Source organism: Solanum dulcamara, chromosome 8 (assembly GCF_947179165.1).
Source record: "Solanum dulcamara chromosome 8, daSolDulc1.2, whole genome shotgun sequence".
In the NCBI taxonomy this organism is placed as follows: domain Eukaryota; kingdom Viridiplantae; phylum Streptophyta; class Magnoliopsida; order Solanales; family Solanaceae; genus Solanum; species Solanum dulcamara.
In genome coordinates, this window is record NC_077244.1 from 2,139,104 (window position 1) to 2,160,448 (window position 21,345).

A 21,345-nucleotide genomic window follows, 5' to 3' on the forward strand; every position below is an offset into this window, starting at 1 on the left:
ATTTTTTCTGAATAATTGCGTCCCTTTAGGATTATAAAAGATTTCTTTTTTAGACGAACAAGACATCCTTTCTCTTAAAGGAAAAAAGAAAACGACACATTCTGTTTTCCTTCTTCCTTCTCCAATTTCTGAAAATTTTTATTGAAGATTTTTGTGAAGATTTCTTCTCCGAAAAAGGAGCAAACTTATGTAACATGTTATAGATTGTGACTTTTATACGGTGTAGTTCGTCTTTGAATATGATTACACTATTAGATTTATGAAACAAATTTAATGATCCTACAAATTATGTGTTTGAGTAGATTCTTCACTAATTAAGAAAAGATGATTATATTAAATTGTCATCATAAAAAAAGAGAGGAGATTGTCAGAGTTTGATTTTAATGTATGCAACCCATCCAAAGTCAAGTAAGCAACACTATTTGGAAAAAAGATGCAATAAATCAAGAGATGAGATTGACTAAAGTGAATTAATTACTCAAGAAATATCTGATGCCAACTATGGTAACAAGTACCAAAACACGCACGACAACGATAGAATCAAGTACCAAGCTATATCGGATGAAATCAAGACCATGATATAATTAGGAAGTGCAATTACTAAACAGATTTGAAAGATTGAATCACAATCTTCTAACGACATCATACATTGAAAAATTGTCCCTTGTTGTTGGAAATGTATCAATTTTTCTTTTCGGGGATCAATTTCTTTGAGTTATCTTTTCCGTCAAAGACCTTCTTGTTTAGGAGTGGGCATAAATAACGAAAAATCAAAATACCGAATCGAACAAAATTTTTTTGATTTTTCGGTTTCGGTATTTCGGTTTTCAATTAGATTTTCGGTTCATATTTTTTGTGACTTTGGTTTTTCAGTATCACAAATTTTGTATTTCAGTATTTCGGTTTAACCAAATTTACGCACTACTGTATATTGTATTTTTTCATTTTCTTCCTACAGGATTAAAAAGTTTGTTCTTCAAACTCTTGAATGAATTATTCTTAGCCTTATCAATACCATTTCAAATCACAGAATGCATATAATAGCCTTTAACGGCCCAACTTGGGTTGACAAAAAAAAAATGCTTTTCTCCAACCATGGAAGATTTTCTAATGTAAACAGTGTTAAATTATTTAACTGGTAAAGTTTCTGCCATGTGATCAGGAGGTCACGGGTTCAAGCCTTGGAAACAGCCTCTGACAGAAATGCAAGGTAAAGCTGCGTACAATAGACCCTTGTGGTCAGGCCCTTTCCCGGACCCAGCGCATAGCGGAAACTTTAGTGCACCGGACTGTCCTTTTTTAGCAGTTTTATCGAAAAGTTTTTCTTCTGAAAAAAAAGCCTTGAATCTCATTATGATGTAGCTCAACTTAAAAACCAAACTAGCAATTGTTGATTCATTTCTACATAATCGGTAATGTTCAAACGCATTAAAGCAACTTTGGGGTAGGATGGATGCTTCCAAACGAATAACATATATATAGTTAGTTCCGATTACAATAATGTAACACATGAATAACAATAGTAACAATTGGAAAGTTTCATGCAATAGTCCAAAATATACACAATTAGTGCAGCACATGCACATCATCTACTGTTAGTTATATCAACATGGAGGATCACTTAATTAACTTGTGGGGACCAATTAATTAATACCGCATAATAAAATACAATCGAAGTTAAATAATTTTAATTTTTAAGAGTTTTTTTTTCATGATACGAACTATCAATAAATAATGTAGTAGCCATAGCCCACAGTACTTGTAAAAAATTATATAATTTAAAATTTTAAAAAGCCCATTAAGTAGGTCCATAACACAAAAAACTGAATTTAATAAACCGAACCGAACAGAATTATAAAAAATAGAACCGAACCGAATTGGTTTGGTTCAGTGTTCAGTATAACAAATACATAAACCGAAAATCGAAAAAACTAAAATCAAAAAATCAAAATCGAACCGAATTACCGAATGCGCAGCCCTATTCTTGTTAGAGTATACAATTTATACGCAGCGGAAGCACACCACAAGCTCACGAAATTACATAATAACTAAATAATATAACCTAAATCAGTTGAGAAGAACAACTAACCTTTCGATATTTCTACACAAATTGCTCAACACTGAAGGTCCAGAATTGCTTCTTTCTACTGTCTTCTACTATTAACCTCACTAATTTTCTTAAACCACAACTAGTGTGGACAAGTAAGTGTTTCTTCTTTTCAGAAAAAGGATCCCTTCCCCTTACATCAACACCCTCTTTTATACTCACATAAGATAGGCTACGAATTTCAACCATTAAGTTAATTCAAGAGGGGCATTAAAGAGATAATCAAGAGGCATAAAGAGCCATTAAAACCAAAACTTTTTTAGGGATAATGCGTAAGTACCCCTGAACTATAACCGAAATTTCAACGACACATCTTAAGAATTTCATCTATTTGACATGAATTTGGTGCTCAAGTAATGAGCAAATATCAAGATTGAAGAACATGACTATTTTAAAGAATTTTTAGAATTTGTAAAAATGATAGACATATTTGTTTTTTTAATATTTAATTTCCTACATGTCATTGAAAAAAAATGTGGAATTACATGTGTAATCGATTGGATTGCACACACTGATCAGATGAAAAAATGGTTTAAACTACTGTGTTTTAATGAGTTTCAGAGTTCAGTTAATAAAGTGTTAAGGGGTCCAAAATATAAATACATACAAGTATAAGTGTCTATCAAACCATTTCGCCTTTTGATAATAATGTATTTGAAGGAATAATGCATTAAAATATAACAATTAAATTAAATTCCAACACGATTAAAAATTAAATATCAAACATCAAAATTGATTTGGACAAAAAATATTTTTAGTCAAATTAGATGTCTATATTAAATTTGTTACTAAAATTTGAAACTATAATTTCAAAGAAAAAATTATATGGTATAACTAATTTATAATATATTGTATTTATCATACATAAATATACTTCAAAAAAATTATCATTCATAGCTATTATTTAAGTTTTATAGTGAAATCCCAATTCTTTTCCAAAGTGTACAACTAAACACCTCTAGTTCTATATGTGTATCGCTATGTGTTTAGTGTATCACACTAAAATCTCATAAAATACAAGTGTATACTAAAATACAATGGCATACACGTGTATGTTGTATGTATCTTCAATGGTGGTTGATTGCTTGAGTATCTATGTCTAGACGTGGATTATCTTCTTCTTCATAATATTTTGTTGTATGAAAGGAATACAATATGTTGAATGAGCACATACAATCTATTGAGATTGTATGCGTTGATATAATGAAATTAAGTGAACGCATACAACCTATACAGACTGTAACAATTGAACAACAGTTACGAATGAATATAAGTTAAATTAGAGCGAATGAATACAAATGATACTAGCTGATAACAATTCATATAGTAGAGAAAATGAATACAAGTGAAATTAGAGCGAACAAATACAAGCAGTGATACAATTCGTAACAATGTATGAAGCTTCGTTTGTAGATTTGAATGTGTATTTTCCAGCTGTTTGTAACATTTGAATTCAATTTTGCATGTGTATATGCTTTGTTTTATTGTTCCATTGATGAAAATTGAATTCAAATCTTCTAATTATGGAAGAGTAAAGAGTCATGTTCCATTTTTGAAGTTTGAGATCCTTCAAACGTGATACATGTAGATTTATTGTATTTTCTATTTTTTTTAAAGATCTCATACCACGATTTTAGCTTTTCCATTAGAACTGTATTCATTGATACAATTATTATGCACGAACAAAAATAGTTGATACAGGGTTGCTGGTAACGAAACTTTCGTTACGAATGGTAATTATTGAAACAATAGCTGCACACTTAGTAAATAGCTAGTGAACTATAGTGGTTTCTAAAATTTTCTCAATTTTAAAAATGCATATAGGTTTATGGTACAAACTTAAAAATTTAAACTGAAGGTAAATCTTGATACCATTTCTTTATAACAATACATTCATTTTTTAAAATTTTGAATTCGCTCATGAGTTAATATAAATATAATTCGCGATCGTTCACAACAATGTATAATGTAACACATGTCATGAAGAGTTCAGAAAAAAAGTATTATTAAGACAAAATGTTTTTGTCCATGTCATATATATATCCAGCTAATTATAATATTAGAAAAAGATAAAACAGTGTTCACACTAAAAGCATTTTTACAAGTTTGTTTCACCAAATTAATTTGTACTATTCTATTTCTTTTTCATTGGTTGAAAATAATGAAGTGAACATAGAATTCATCGACATGGATTGTGATGGGATAGTTCAGATTCTTCTGTCTTTAATCAGAGATTTTGGGCTTGAGCTTCTGGAAAAAAAAGATTTTTTTTTGTTGGAAGCGTTGCCTTAAAAAATGAGTCATGCAATACATGAACCGAATTTAATTGAGTTTCAATATGAATACCGTACACCAAATAGAAAACCAAAAGAACATAAACATAGAATCAATGGGAAAACCAAACATATACTAGCTATTTTAAATACATTTGGTTACTCATAATAATATATAGGTTATTTTCTATAAAAAAAAATTATTTCTAACTTTGAGAAATGATATACATATAACAAATATTTGTAGATGTTGGTTCCTCCATACATATAACATATTCTTTACATATCCTTCACATATAGTTTGAAAATACATACATTAATTAGATCAAGTCCAACTTCTGTTTTGAATAAACATGCATACACTTGCAGTTGGAATCAAATATTATATTTGCGCGATTATAGTTAGGATTATATATTGCATGTATGCGGAAATGGCTCGTGATCGTGCATTCAATCAATTTTTTGCTACATTTTAAAAGAAAAATACTGCTATATATTTTTTAAAATAAAACATATAAAATCTCACAATATATTACAAAACCACTCTAATAATGATACTTATGAAATTTTCCCATTATATATTCACTATTTCTTTGATAATCACGTGACAAAATTGCAAGATTCACATTTTAATGAGTAAATTGTAAATAGGGATTTTAAAAAAGAGTGAAATTATTATACTATAAAGTGTAATTAAGAACTGATGGCTTCAGTCTTTTCACTTTGGTGGCAACTAGATTTACATAATAAAAGGTACAAGCTACTAGATTATTACAAGCTACATGCTGTAAGAATATTAGGAAATTTATTAAATATATAGGGTGTGTTTGGAGGAAAGTATTTTTTAATTTTCTTATATTTTGTAAGTTAAAGTTTTGAAAATATTTTCTTTAAGAAAACAAGTTCCTCAGAACGAGAGAAATGACTTTGCTAGTAGAAGTAGGAAAAACAAGTTCTACGTACAAGTGACATTCTATATTGATTGTGTCCTTCCTACTATGTAACACACCTAATCTTCACCCTCACCCCCACCCCACCCTACCTCCCATGTTGTTTGTGAAGACTATATGCAAATGCTTTTAGGATAATTTTTTTTGCTAACATACCAAACACTAAAAAATAAATAAAAAATCCTGTTATTTTTCTAGAAAATATTTTCAAAAATTATTTTCCTTCGTACTGAATAGGGGTGTTCATGGTTCGGTTTGGGTCGGTTATTGATTAAAACCATAACCAAACCAATTTAATCGGTTATTAAATGTCTAAAACCATAACCAAACCAAGTAAAATAATAACCACGGGTTTGGTTATTGTCGGTTTGGTTCGCTTTGATTCGGTTATTCGGTTTATGACAAACCGAGATAATTCAAATATTCTCTCTCTACATTCTTCAAATTCTTATGAAGCTCTTTTTTCCTTACGACCCACAGAGGTTCAAAACAGAAAAGAAAACAACTTAAACATTCGGAAAAAAAAGAAAACAACTTAAAATCAATTTAAAATTTGAAAAACTCCTTACAAACTTTCTCAAAATTTGACAATCTTATACTTGGGGTTGAGGAGTTGAGGTTGCTCTTGAGCCTTCACTGTTAGTATATGACAGTGAGTCTGTGACTTTGTGAGAAATCAACGTGAGAGGAACAAAAATGTAAAAGAAAAACAGATACTAGGATTTTAAAGTTTTAACTTTTATTTTATGTTGCTGCTTGCTGCTCAAGTGCTTAGTGCTTATTAGAAATTTAGGATTTAGAATTGAGGATTTAGAATTGGGCTTGAGAGTTGGGCTAATGGGCTTGGATTGTTGGATTTAGACCGCTGTTTAGTGTTTATTAGAATTTATAATTGGGCTTGAGAGTTGAGTTTGTATGTTGGACCTTAAAAATAAGTAGATTAATATTAAATTAATAATTAAAAGGTATAAAATATCTTTAATTATTTATGAAAAACTAATATTATACATATAAATAATTATAAATTTTATGTATATAATTATCGGTTTGGTTCGGTTATTTATTCGGTTATTTTTTTCTATAACCATAACCAAATCAAATATTATCGGTTATTCAAATTTAAAACCAAACCAAACCAAATCAAACCGAATGTCGGTTTTTTTATTCTGTTTGATTAAATTTTCGATTTGGTTTTGGTTTTAACCAAAATTGTGAACAACCCTAGTACTGAATATACTATAAATATTTAGTTGTTAATCCAATAACTATGATGACTAGGAATTCAATGACAAGTTTAGAATCCATTCATTGTTTTTTCAAAGGAAATATTTTCCTTGGTACCAAACACACGGTATGTGTTACACATGACCCCTATATAATGTATGTATCAGTATACACAACTTAAACTTTCTTGTTTTATTTCTTTCCTTCCTATTAGGTATTTTTGAATCTCTTGTGGGCTTTTAGGGGGTAGATTTTTATGTTGATCAAGAACTCAGAAATGAAATCTCAAATTTTCCTTCTCTTGCTTACCCTTTTCTTCAGTTTCCTCATCCTTTCTCATTCAAATCCTCCTCCTCCTCCTTCTAAAGTACCAATAAAATTTCACTCAAGAAAAATCCCTAAAAATTTTCATGACTCATTTTCCTCTACTTCTTCTAGCTATAATAACTATAGAGAATTTAAAGTTGGTGATCATGAAGTTCCAAATGGCCCAAATCCTATATCAAATCGGTAAGTTGATTAATTGAAGATTTTTTTTGTTGTTGTTAAATATATGTGGTTAATCGAATCAGATAGCCCTTTCTTCAAGCAAAGCAACCAAATTCGGCACATTCAGTTATATTAACAAGCTAGTTAGGAGTGAATTCAAATTTTTGAGTTTGATGAATTTTCTTTTCTCTTTTTTGGTTAAATGTAATGCTACCATTTATGTAGTTGACCAGATCTTATAGCCCTTTCTTTAGGAAAACAATCAAATCCTGTGTACATCCAATTATATAAGCCAGTCAGCTAGTCAGGTATGAACTCAAGATTTAGATTTAATGAATTTTCTTTTTGCTTTTTTGTTAAATACTACTACCATTTGTGTAGTTTATCAGATCAGTTAGCCCTTTGATCTTCAGGAAAACAACCAAATTTGATACATTCAATTATATAAGGCAACCACCTATAGTCAGGAGTGAATTCAAGATTCAGATTTAATAAGTGTTCTTTTTGCTTTTTAATATGTTAAATATATTTTTACGTACGCCCTTTTTTAGGTAAGCAACCAACAAAATTCAACACATACAATTATATAAGCCTGCTAGTCGAGGCTGGATCTAAATTTTAGATTTCATTGTATTTTTGCAATTATGAGTTGGAAAGATAGCATTCATTCTAATTTTAGTAATTTTATCATATATATTAATTACGCATATTTCGTCTTGAAAATTTTGAATACAGTTAAATTCGTTAGAAGAAAGAAGCTCGAAGAGAATAGTTTCAGACTTTCACTTTCAACTCGACTCACATTTAGACGTGCGTGTTCTTTTCATCGTTAGCTTGAGTTTGCCCGATCATCTGTAGAATTGGCCTCGAGAATAGAGACTTTCTTTATTGTATCATCGTTATTTTGCAGAACACTAGTATCTTTATCTTATCGCAGTTGTTGTTACAGAGTTAGTCTCTAGCTATATATATTTTGTAAAGGTGATCACTAGTTCACCATTAATAGTACTTGTTTTCTTCTAAGGAGTTTAGTTTTGTTGCTAATTACTACTAGCTTTAGTTTCTTGTTTTTGTCACCAAAATTACCTAGCCTTTGGCCTTGTTTTTTTCTTCTCCTTTTTCTCTCTATGGTCTTTCTATTTTTTTTTTAACCTTCCCTGGGACTTGTGCAACAAGAGACAATTTATATATAACATATCTCTAATATTATTAATATATCGCTATATATAAATCATTATATATATTTAGAATTGATTTGATTATATATGTGATGATTCAAATATTTACATATCAAATCTATGGACCATTATCAAAGAAAAATGTGTTGTAATGTTTAGGTATTCACGACATACTTTCGATATTTCTATAACAATCATTTTTAATAATATTTTATTATTATAATCATTTTTTTTCTTTAAAATTGCTTTTTTTGTGTGTTGTTATATATAATGTATTTTTTATAATAGTATTTCGCTATAAAGATTTAAAAAATTGAATAAATAATACCATTATAAAGGGTTTGACTGTATAAATAAATTCTACCTTTATTATCATAAGCAAAAAGAAATGGAGAAAATTGAAAATATTTTCAGTAACTTCTATTTTTGACTTAAATTTTTTTTTGGGGTGAGTTGGAGGTGAATAGGAGAAGAAGAGGACCTTTTGTTTTTGACTGAAAAAAAAAACTGATTTGAATTTATTTTGGACAATTGATCATTGTCTTCTCATTACACAAATTCCAAGAAAGTTGATGCCCCCTAGGAACAACATGAAACTATGATTTGATAATGACCACAAAATCACAAAAAAAGGTGAAAATATAGTGCTTGTTATAAAATAACTAAACTTAGCAAATTAACAAGAAGAAGAGATAATAAAAGAAAGAGAGAATTCAGAGAATTTAGAATTTTTTCTATATTTTTCTTTTCATTTTGAGCTGCCTAATTTATAGGCAGAAGGTAATGATTGAGAGAGGGAACAACGCGTGAAGGGAGAAAGGAAAGAAGAGAAAAGAAAGAAGAAAACGTTAGGCAAGAAGCAAAATTTTCAAAAGAAAACGAAAAAGTAAAAGAAGAAAGGGACATCTTCTTCTTTTTTAATAATTTTACAACACTCCCCCTAGATGTCCATAAAAAAAATTCTAGTGAAAAAACAAATATATATATATATAGTTATTCTGAACACCATAGATGTTGTGTCTCGTTAAAACCTTAATAGAAAAAATCCAGTGGAAAAAAGCCTAGTGAAGGAAAAAGAGTACACACATCTGGTAATATGCCTTGAGTGCTGCCTCATTAAAAACCTTACCAGGAAAACACAGTGGGATAAAACCTTGGCTAAGGAAAAAAGAGTGCAACACATATTTTACTCCCCCTGATGAAAACATAACTTAATATCTCGAAGACGACGCATTCCAATTTTGTATCTCATTTTTTCAAAGGTTGAAGTAGGCAATGCCTTGGTAAACATATCTGCTAAAATTGTCAGTTGAACGAACTTGTTGGACATCTATTTCACCGTTCTTTTGAAGATCATGAGTAAAAAAGAATTTTGGTGAAATATGTTTTGTTCTGTCTCCTTTGATGTATCCTCCCTTCAGTTGAGCTATATATGCAACAATGTCTGTATACAATATTGTTGGAACGTCTCTTTTCAAAGAAAGGTCACATGTTTCTTGAATGTGTTGAGTTATTGATCTTAACCAAATGCATTCTTGACTTGCTTTATGGATGACTATTATCTCTGCATGATTTGAGGAAGTGACAACCATAGTCTGTTTTGTTGAACGCCATGATATGGCTGTACCACCACATATAAATAAATAGCCTATCTGTGATCGACCTTATGAGGATCAGACAAATATCCCGCATCACGTAACCAATCAATTGTGAAGTGGATTCATTTGAGTAAAACAATCCCATATCAATGGTCCCTCGGAGGTATCTGAATATATGCTTAATTTCATTCTAGTGTCTTCGCGTTAGGGAGGAACTAAATCTTGCTAACAAGTTTACTGAGAAAGCTATATCTGGTCTACAATTATTAACAAGATACATTAATGCACCAATTGCACTAAGGTATGATATTTCAGCACCAACAAGCTCTTCATAATTTCCATGAGGTCGAAATGAATCTTTATTAATATCAAGAAATCTCACTACCATTGGGGTAATAAGTGGGTGTGCTTTATCCATGTAAAATCTCCTTAAAATATTTTCTGTATGTGTTGATTGATGGAAAAATATCCCATTTGCAAAATGTTCAATTTGTAGACCAAAACAAATTTTGTCTTTCCGAAATCTTTTATTTCAAATTTCTTTTCCAGACATTTTACTGCCTTTAAAAATTCTTTAGGAATTCTGATAATATTCAAATCATCAACCTATACTTCTATTATGACAAATTCAGATCCAAACCTTTTCATAAAGACACTAGGGTAAATTGGATCATTTTATATCCTTCTTTTAGCAAATATTCGCTAAGACGATTGTACCACATTCGCCCTGATTGTTTCTGCCCGTATAAATATTTTTGAAGTTTTATTGAACAAGTTTCCCGGAAATCTTTATATATTTCAGGTATTTTAAATCCTTTAGGAATTTTCATAAAAACATCGTTATCCAGAGAACCATATAAATAGGCTGTAATGACATCCATCAGATGCATGCCAAGTTTTTTATGAACTCCCAGATTTATAAGATATCTGAAAGTGATTGCATCTACCACAGGAGAATATGTTTCCATATAATTAATGTCGGGTCTTTGCAAAAATTCTTGTGCCACAAGTCGTGCTTTATATCTTACGACTTCATTTTTCTCATTTTTTTTCCACACAAAGACCCATTTGTACCCCACTGGTTTTATACCTTCAGGTGTTCGGACTATCGGTCAGATAATTTTGCATTTTTCAAGCGAAACTAATTCAACTTGAATTGCATCTTTTCATTTTGACCAATCATTCCTCTGTCTACATTCATCGACAGATTTTGGTTCAAGATCCTCATGTTGTTGCAGTATTTCCATAGCAACATTATAAGCAAAACTATTGTCAACAATTACATTATTTCGGTTTCATATTTTTTCTGATGAGACATAATTTATTAGAATTTCTTTATTATTTTCAGGCCCCTTAACCTCCTCCAAGGTTTTGTCAATTGTTATGTCTCATCACTCTTCTTGAGCAGGTTTCATCATATCATGACCATATTGATTGTTTGCTCCTTTTCTATTTTGAGGATTTTTATCTTTTGAACAGATCGGTCTACCACGTTTTAAATATGCTTTAGACTCATTTGCATTAATTAATTATCCTACATGGACATCAACTCGAATTGGAGCATTAGTAGTTGAGATATGAGATTTAGTAACTCTTGGTAGGTCAGTGAATGCATCTGACAGTTGATTTGCAATATTTTTCAAATGAATTATCCTTTGAACTTCTAGTTTACATTTATTTGTACGAGGATCTAAATAAGATAAAGATAATGCATTCCAATATATTTCCCTTTTCAGCTGCTTATTTTCTCCCCCTAATGCTGAGTACTAATTCATCAAAATGACAATCAGCAAATCTTGCGGTGAATAAATCTCAAGTCATAGGTTCCAAATATTTTATGATAGAAGAAGATTCATACGCAACATATATCCTTAATATTCTGTGGGGTCCCATCTTTGTGCGTTGTAGTGGAGCAATTGGAACATATACTGCACATCCAAATGTTCTAAGATGGGAAATGTTCTGCTCCTAACCAAAAGCCAATTGTAATGGGAAGACTTTATGATAACTTGTGGGTCTGATCTGCACAATAGTATGACCCCATAATGAAATGAGAAGTTTTGTTCTCATAAGCATAGGTCTAACAATTAATTGGAGACGTTTAATTAATGATTCCGCTAGACCATTTTGAGTATGAACATGAGCAACTGATGCTCAACTACTATCCTAGTGGACAAACAATAATCATTAAATGCCTGAGATGTGAACTCACCAACATTATCAAGACGAATTATCTATATTGCATAATCTGAAAATTGTGCTCTTAATTTAATTATTTGAGCAAGTAATCTCGCAAATGCTATATTACGAGTTGATAATAAGCATACATGTGACCATCTTGTAGATGCATCTATTAAAACCATATAATATTTAAATGGCCTACATGATGGGTGAATGGGCCCACATATATCACTCTGTGTATGTTTCAGAAATGTTAGGGATTCAATGCCCACTTTAATTACTGATGGTCTAGTAATCAATTTGCCTTGAGAACATGTACCACAAGAGAATTCTTTAAATTGAAGAATCTTTTGGTTCTTCAAAGAGTATCCATGTGAACTCTCAATTATTTTGCGCATCATATTAGAACCGGGATGACCCAACCGTTCATGCCAAATAATAAAATCATTTGAGTTAGTAAATCTTTGGGTTAGTATGGCATGTGTTTCAACCATACTAATACTTATGAAGTACAAACCGGATGAAAGAGCGGGTAACTTTTCAAGTATAAACTTTTTGCCTGACATCATTGTAGTAATGTAAAGATATTCATTCTTTTCATCATTTGTAGTCTCAACATGATATCTATTTTGACGAATTTCTTTGAAACTTAATAAGTTTTTTTGAGACTTACAACAGTATAATGCTTCATTAATTGTTAAATTTGTTCCTCCGACAAGTACAACTTTAGCTTTTACGGATTGTTCAATTAATTTTGTACTACCAGATATTGTATTAACATTAGTTTCTTTCATAATCAAATAAGAGAAATATTTCTTATCTCTTAAAATAATGTGTGTTGTGCCACTATCAATAAGACACATATTATCATAATTAATGTTGGATCCAACTGATGACTGGAGAATTTTCATATTCTTCATAAACAAAAAGATACACTATAAGAACGTGAAAAACTAGCAATATAAGAAACTTTTAAGAAGTTGCACTTCCTTAAGAAATATTTTAGGAAGGACAACATAATATCAAGCATAATAAAAAAATAATAACTATTTTTATCTCCAGTTAGATGATCAATTCTTCAGTCAATGTTCATAAAATCTTCAGTTTCCAAATGAGTAATATTTGGTAGATTTTCAAAAGCATCATCTTTATAAGTAAGATTCGATTCAATATCTTTATATTTATTTGAGGGAGTTGCTTCATTATCATCATTCCGAAAATTCAAGTGCGCCTCTACATTATTATCTCTTCTTTTGAGAGAGGCTTGATAAAGTTTTACAAAATGATTGGGCGTACGATATTCACGTGCCTAATGATCCTCCATACCACATCGGTGATAAATATTGAATTTACCTCTGGAAAGATTATTTTGAAGAACTTTATTGTTCTCATGTTTATTTCCAACATGATGACGATAACTGTTTCGTCCTCGTCCACGTCCACGACAACTGCCACGCTGCGGCCGCGGCCGCGATACTTATTTTGTCTTGATTCAAACTGATTATATGTTGCTACAACATTCGCTTCAGGAAATGAAGCATATCCAGTGGGACGGGCTTCATAATTTTTTATCAGGAAAGTATTATTTTATTCAACCACTAATAGGCATGTAATTAATTCAGAATATTTCTTAAATCCTTTTTCATGATATTGCTGTTGTAGTAACACATTTGAAGCGTGAAATGTGGAAAAAAATTTCTTAATTAAGTCATCATTAGTGATAGAATCTCCACATAATTTTAACATGGAACTTACTTTGTGGATAACAGAATTATACTCTGTCAAAGTTTTAAAATCTTGTAATCGAAGGTGTATCCAGTCATATCGGACTTTTGGTAACACAATAAGTTTTAGGTGCTGATATCGATCCTTCAAATTAGTCTATAATTCAAGAGGGTCTTTCTGTTACATTTCGTATTTTTGCATTTTGGATTATTCGTAAGCTAACGATTATAAATTCAAGGGCTTTTAATTTTGAATTTTTAAAAGGACATGATTTGTTGTAGATGCCAAGTTATATGAATAAATTATGTGTAGTAAAATACATCTCAAGAAGGACCCTTAAGCCGAATCAAAATAGAAGCCATCAAATATGTTTTTCTTAAAGTTACGTTTCGGGTAAGCTGACTTCGGGAGGCCATAACCTCTTTATAATTTGAGAATTTGGGAAAACTCTCAACATGAAAGTTGTAGATAATTGAAATATCTTTCCAACCATAGGTCGTGGGACGAAATGTGATATCGGAGTAATAAGATATAGACGTTTTAAATCTGACAGGCCAAACTAAATAGTGAATTCGGCCCAACCCAATTCTAATTCGGGTCAGGCCCAATACCCACAAAATTAAATCTGATTTTTTGTAACTATTCCTTCATACAAAGATCAACATAATTCTGGAAATTTCCAAAGAGAGAGAGAAAGGGAGTTCTTGAGAAAAATCCCAAATCCGACCAAAATTAAGTCCCGAAATCCGAAGCTCATGAAGAGAAAATTGTTGTACGTCGTGTTGGCTTCAATTTGAGCTAGAAATCAACCAATAAGGAGAAGATTTTATGTGGTGCTGCAAATTCAAGGTAATATTAAAGTCTCCTTTTCATTGTTAACAAGTTTAGTTAGAGTTTTAACGGATTAGAACGGAGAAAATAGTGTTATAAACTAGTTTGGTGATTTGTTGAGATTTATGGGTTAAAGGGTTGTTTTAGGTAGATTAAATGGATGAAATTAGGTTAGTGATGATGTATAATAATGGTTGATATTGTTTTGATGTTGTTGATGAGTTGTTGTTCTTGAATTTGGAGGAAAAAGGTGTATGAAGATTTTGAATGTTCAAACCCGTTTTTGGAATTGAGTAGCTGGTAGTAATTCTGGAATATCTCATTGTGTAGACCTTCGAATTTAGATATTAAACATGTTTTGGAAAGCTAATACACGTACCTACAACTCTTATGTTTATGTCTTAGTCTATATCTGCTGTTATGATGTCGAAAACTGAGCATGAATCTTAAGACAAATTCTGTCCAGATTCTGGATTGAAAATTCCTTCATGTATAGCTGTTCGTATTTTGATGATATCTCTTTGTAGAAAATGAATTTTGAGTTGATTTCTTTTGCATTGGAAACTTAAGACATAGATCTAAATGTTTCATGAAGGTTATAAAGTCCAGTTTTGCCGTTTTCATTTTCAAAATTTAGATACAACGTGAGGTACTTGACTTTCCGAATTTACTGCTTTGGTAACATGAATAATAAATCTTATTTTGTGTCAATATTTTGGATTGTTGATGTTGGTTGATGATTATATGGCTGGTTTGAAAGTGGGAAAAGTGAGCGGTATAGGGGAGGTGCTGTCCAATTTTTTTTAGAAATAACCTACTAACGATAGACTACGTTTTATTTTTGTCCATAGCTTAATCATAGTGCTTAACGTTTTAATATAGGTTGAGACAATATTGGACAACATATACGTATAAACGCTAAAGGTATGTAAAGTTAACATCTTCTTCTTTTGGCATGATCCATATGAAACGAACGAATGACGTATGCTTAAATTCCAAAGAAACTCGTATTCGTAGATATACTCGGATGGCTACCGTTCTTGATTTTCAAAATTTATATTGTTATGTCTTGACTCATGTGTATGATTCCAGCCATCCTAGTTGGTATAACTCATGTTGTGGTATAATTCATATTTTAGTATAATCCATAATTGATGTGATTCATAATGACTATTGTCTTGGTTTTCAAATGATGGACTATTTTGCTTATTCTATTAAGTCTCCGATAATGATCAAATTTCGCAAGGTTGCTAATGATACCTTATTCGTGCATATTGTTATGGTATTATTCACCGAGTCCTACGATAGGCCGGGTATGTTATCATGTATGGATTCCACTACATTATTCACCGAGTCCCTTACTAGAGGGCCGGGTACGTGATATGATAATATGATATTATGATGATATGACGATATGATTATGGCACCGAGTCCCATAATGGGCCGGGTACGGTATCAGTGTACACTACTCTATTCACCGAGTCCCTTGCTAGAGGGCCGGGTATGGTATATATATACATATGACGATATATTGATATAATTGTGACACCGAGTCCCATAACGGGCTAGGTACGATATATGATGATATGCATGTCTTCATTTTATAAGACACAGGTACAGTGATTTATTGATTATGATACTTAACTCCTGAATCTTTATTTCAGATGTGATCTCCTTTACGGTATTTTATGCTTTATATACTCAGTACATAGTTCGTACTGACCCCCTTTTGTTCGGGGGGCTGCATTTCATGCCTGCAGGTACAAATACTCATTTTGGAGAGCCGCCAACTTAGGATTCTACTCAACGAGTTTGAAGTGCTCCATTGTCTCGGAGCCCAAACTTTGGGTACTAATCCTTATAATGTATATATTTGTGTATTTAGGGGTACGATGGGGCCCTGTCCCGTCATATGCTATTGTTAATTCTCTTAGAGGTCTGTAGACATATGAGTGGGTTGTATATAGATGTTGTCCGGTGTACTAGTATGACTTATGTTTTTGGACGTTTACATTCAGAATGGAAGCCTTGTCGGCTTACATATTATGTTATCTTATTTTTGACAATTAAGACTCCCCAAGAAATAGCTGATTTTGGTATATATATAAGTGACCGTTTGAGATAACGTGCTACCCATATAAATTCTATATCGTGTTTAATTGTCGATTGATAATAGATAATATGTGTGTATACGAGTGTCCAATTCGGACACTAGTCACGGCCTACGGGGCTAGGTCGTGACAAAAGTGGTATCAGAGCAGTTCATCCTCGGAGTGTTTACAGACCGTGTCTAGTAGAGTCTTGTTTATCGGTGTGTTGTGCACCACATCTATAAACAGGAGGCTACAGGACATTTAGGACGTTGCCTTTCTTTCATATCTAAGATCGTGCAATAGAGCCCAGCCATAGGACATGAAATTCTTTTTTTCTATCTTTTGATTTCAGCTGAAGAACGACATCGATAGAAGAAAACGATTGATGTTATTGGAAGCTACACAATATACGGGTAAGTAATGATGTGAAAGAGGTATGGTGGATAAGGTAAGCATATTGAAGTATGATTGAAATGTAAAGTTGAAAATTGAAAGAAAAAGTAGACATGAAAGTGTAACAGGTGCAGTTCGAGTCGGACATAAGAGGTAAGTCCATCATTTTCATACTGTTATTGATATTGGGTGCCCTGTGTGGCTGCGATATGATATGAATATATATATGTTGAACCTGTGAGGCATTATTGGTATTTCTACGTGCAGATTTTGGGATAGTAAGAAATACAGAGGAAACTCTGCCCAATTTTTTATTTTTTTTCAGAAAAAAAAAAATAGAAAAAGAAGAGAAAGTGGGACATAAGTTCATAATATATTTTGAAGGTTGATAACCATGAGGTAAATTTATTGTGTTGTAGTAAAGAGTTAAGAAATACCCCAATGTCATCATTAAGGGACACCATTTTTATTTGGGAAATTTTATTTCGGAAAAAACCTATTTAGAATTGATTTAAACGAACCAAGATAACTTCCAATCGCATGTTTTCCTTAAAAGAAGCTTTTGTTGAAGGAAAAAAAAAATACGTCTCATAATTAAGTTTTACTTCCATTGAGAAGTACAAGGCACTCAACAATTAGTTTGTGAATTAAATAATTCATTCAAAATTTAAGAATAACCTTGGAGGTAAACCAGGTGCATCAAGCATTAAGAGGTCCGGTGGTGCTCGTTGGATTCTAGCTTCCTTTTGGTGGTGGTTGAAGAATGCCTTATGATAACATTTTATTAGTCCTTAACCAATTAATTGGAGATGGAACTGGTGAATGGAAAACATAAACTTGTGGAATATTCAGGATCATGTATTTCATGTGTTGTTCATGAAATGCTAGGATGATTCGAAAGGGGTTTTGATACTAAGGGATAATTTACAAAAAAGTTAAGTACGCTTAGTCCACCGAGTATAATTGACCCTTAGTAAGAATCGTGAATAAGGTTAAAAAGTGTTACACTATGGGATTGAGTAAGAACAGAATATAATGTGAGTATGATGAGAATCGTTATGAAAATAAGTAAAGTCTAGCGGAAAAGTGGCTAATGGATATGATTTTGAGTAAGATTAAAAGTTAGTATTGGGTACACGATAATGGTGAAAGCGTATAAGGCATAAAGGAGTATTGTGTATATGTGACTTCACCTCGAAAAATAATGAGATCCTTAGATGATAGGAAATATAGATTTGCAAAAAAAACGAATGTATTGTGAGATTACTAGAGGAACATGTGATATCTATTGAGATAAAGATAGCGTTATAAGAAAGCTTGGAACACTGATCACTAGAATATAAGTGCTACCGAATAGAGAATTTGAAACGATTATAAACACTAGCTAATTACTGATTAGAATGAATGGAATATGGCTTTGAATGAATGGCTACACTAATTATATCATTTGAGTACCATTTATCAGACGAGATTTTGTACTATATATCGAGAATTCTCATCACCTTCTGATTGTGTTGAGGTTTCGTACATGGGTAATCTAAGTTATTGATGATATAAAGAAAGACAGAGATAATGTATTGGAAAAGAATCGCATGAATTTGAAAATTTGAAATGGGACATAGAGTAGAATATAAATAGATAATGATATGGGTACACCCTAAAGGGGGGAAGTGGATGAGAAAAATATAACTGTAAGATGAAATTAACTGACACTGCAACACGTTAAGGTGAACACCTAAACTTCATATGAGATCCCATGCTGGAACAAGTTAGAAAAATTTGAAAGTCAGCAATAAATGGAAAAATAAAACCAAGATGATATTTGAGATGGTGCTCAGAATTATTGGTAAAGATCTTGGATAGTGTGACATCAAAAGATGGATGCTTATAAAAAGGACGAATACAACATGAGAATAGTAACAAGTAGCTCGAAGATATTATAAATGATAGCAAGGTTATACTGGATTAGAGGTTGAGATGTTGGCAACGTAATTATCGGCTAATAAGATTGGGATATACAAGTAGCAAAGGAGAGAAATCTCTCATATGGTAGAATATGAGAAAACTTAATAGTAAGTAAAGGAAGGAATGCAAGTATGACAAAATAGACAGCAAGTGAGTGTTAGTACAATAAGAAATTTATAGCAGAATAAGCCAAGAGAAGGAAAGACTATGATTAGAATTGAATACAGGTTGTACAAATTCTACAAGATTGGTTATGCAGCCTATGAATATTGGTATGCTAAGGGTGATATCAAGTGATTACTTGATAAGCAGAATAAGAATTTAGTAACCACAATGCGATTGCAATATTCCGGATACATCAAAGAAAAGTATAAGATGGTTTGAGGAAAAACTATAGAGATATAATTAGTATTGGGGGCAAAAGCCATAGGTGAGTCCTGATATCAACTGAAAGAGGTAAGAGAAAATATAGGGACTGCATAAAGACTAACGTGGCGACATTTAGGTATTTTCTGGGCTGATTTAAGCACCTACACATATTCGTATAAAGATTGCAATAGTATGTGTGGTAAGAGAAGTAAGAGAAAATTAGAGTAAAGGGGCAATAGAAAAGTTTGAGTCAAAAATAGAGAAATGACTCAAGATATTATGCCTAAAATATTGCCAGTTAGGGTAAAGGAAATTATGAAATGACTTAACCGAGACAATCAGAATAGGCGGGTTACTGGTTACTGGATGACGGTAAGGTTATAAGATGAAGGAACCTTAACACTAATTGATAACCAACCCAAAAGATCAAGATCAAGAGGTAAAAACAAATGATAGTTAAAGACCTTCAAGTCAAAGTCAGAAAGTTACACATGATGCCGAGGATTCCAGAATACGGATTGTCATAGTAGGGTAAAGAAAGAATATTGGAGTACCAAAATATTACCCTGGTGAAATTTCGATTTACTAGTAGAACTTGGAGTGCGTTATAATGAACTAAAGCGAGTCGACAAACGGAGGAGGTCTATGCACGGCATAATTAACTAAGAGAACACTTGAGAAAATATTGGGAAGCAATTAATATGATTTTTTTTTTACAGGCTTACCTAGCACTCCACAGAAGTATGATTCCATATGGGTGATTGTAGATAGGCTGACAAAATCAACCCACTTTCTTTCAGTTAGAACTACATATTCAATAGAGGACTATGCGAGGTTATTTATCAAAGAGATAGTAAGACTTCATGGGATTCCCATATCTATTATCTTAGACAGAGGGGCTTAATTTATAGCTAGCTTCTGGAGATCATTTCAGAAGGGAGTGGGAACACAAATAAATCTTAGTACAACATTTCACCCTCAGACTAATGGGCAAGCTGAACGCACTATTCAGACGCTAGAAAATATGTTACGGGCCTGTATTATTGACTTTAGAGGTACTTGGGATGACCATTTGCCACTTATTGAGTTTGCCTATAATAACAGCTACCATTCTAGCATTCAGATGGCACCGTATGAGGCTTTATATGGCAGGAAGTGTAGGTCACCTATTGGCTGGTTTGATGTTGGTGAGGCTAAGTTAATCGGACCCGATATGATTCAACAAGCTGTTGATAAAGTGAAGCTTATTCGGGAAAGGTTATTAGCAGCCCAGAGTCGACAGAAATCATATGCAGACAATCGACGTCGACCCTTAGAGTTTCAGGTTAGTGATTGGGTGTTTTTGAAGGTGTCACCCATGGAGGGGGTAATGAGATTCGGTAAGAAAGGAAAGCTTAGCCCGTGCTACATTGGCCCTTATCAGGTTACTCGTAGAATAGGCAAGGTTGCATATGAGTTGGACCTACCATCTGATTTGGAAGTAGTGCACCCTTTTTTTCATGTGTCGATGCTTCGCAAATGCATTGGTGATCCTTCTAAAGTATTCTCCATGGATGATATCCAGGTGACGGAGGAGCTTTCTTACGAGGAAAACCCTATAGCTATACTTGATCGCCAAGTCAGAAGGTTACGTACTAAGGATGTGGCTTCCGTCAAAGTATTGTGGCGAAATAACAATAGAGAAGAGATGGCCTGGGAAGCCGAGGAAGAGATGAAGGATAAGTATCCTCACTTGTTTTCTACGCCTACAGGTAATCTAAACCTCTCGATTAATTATATTGATTGACATATGAAACTATTTGTTGTTGCAAAAAAAAAAAAAAAAAAGACTATTCCCCCAAATTTCTTATAAGACTTTATGAGGCGGGTTTAACATTCGAGGACGAATGTTCTAAAGGGGGGAAGAATGTTACATTTCGTATTTTTGCATTTTGGATTATTCGTAAGCTAACGATTATAAATTCAAGGG

General features: G+C 32.2%; 1 long non-coding RNA gene across 1 annotated transcript; it reads left to right on the forward strand.

Annotated features, from left to right (window-relative positions):
- Nucleotides 1–13,965: 13,965 nt before the first annotated feature.
- On the forward strand, nt 13,966–17,044 carry LOC129900466 (uncharacterized). The gene is made up of 3 exons (XR_008769624.1): nt 13,966–14,574; nt 15,439–15,480; nt 16,317–17,044. It is a non-coding gene; the product is annotated as an uncharacterized LOC129900466 (long non-coding RNA).
- The last annotated feature ends 4,301 nt before the right edge of the window (nt 17,045–21,345 follow it).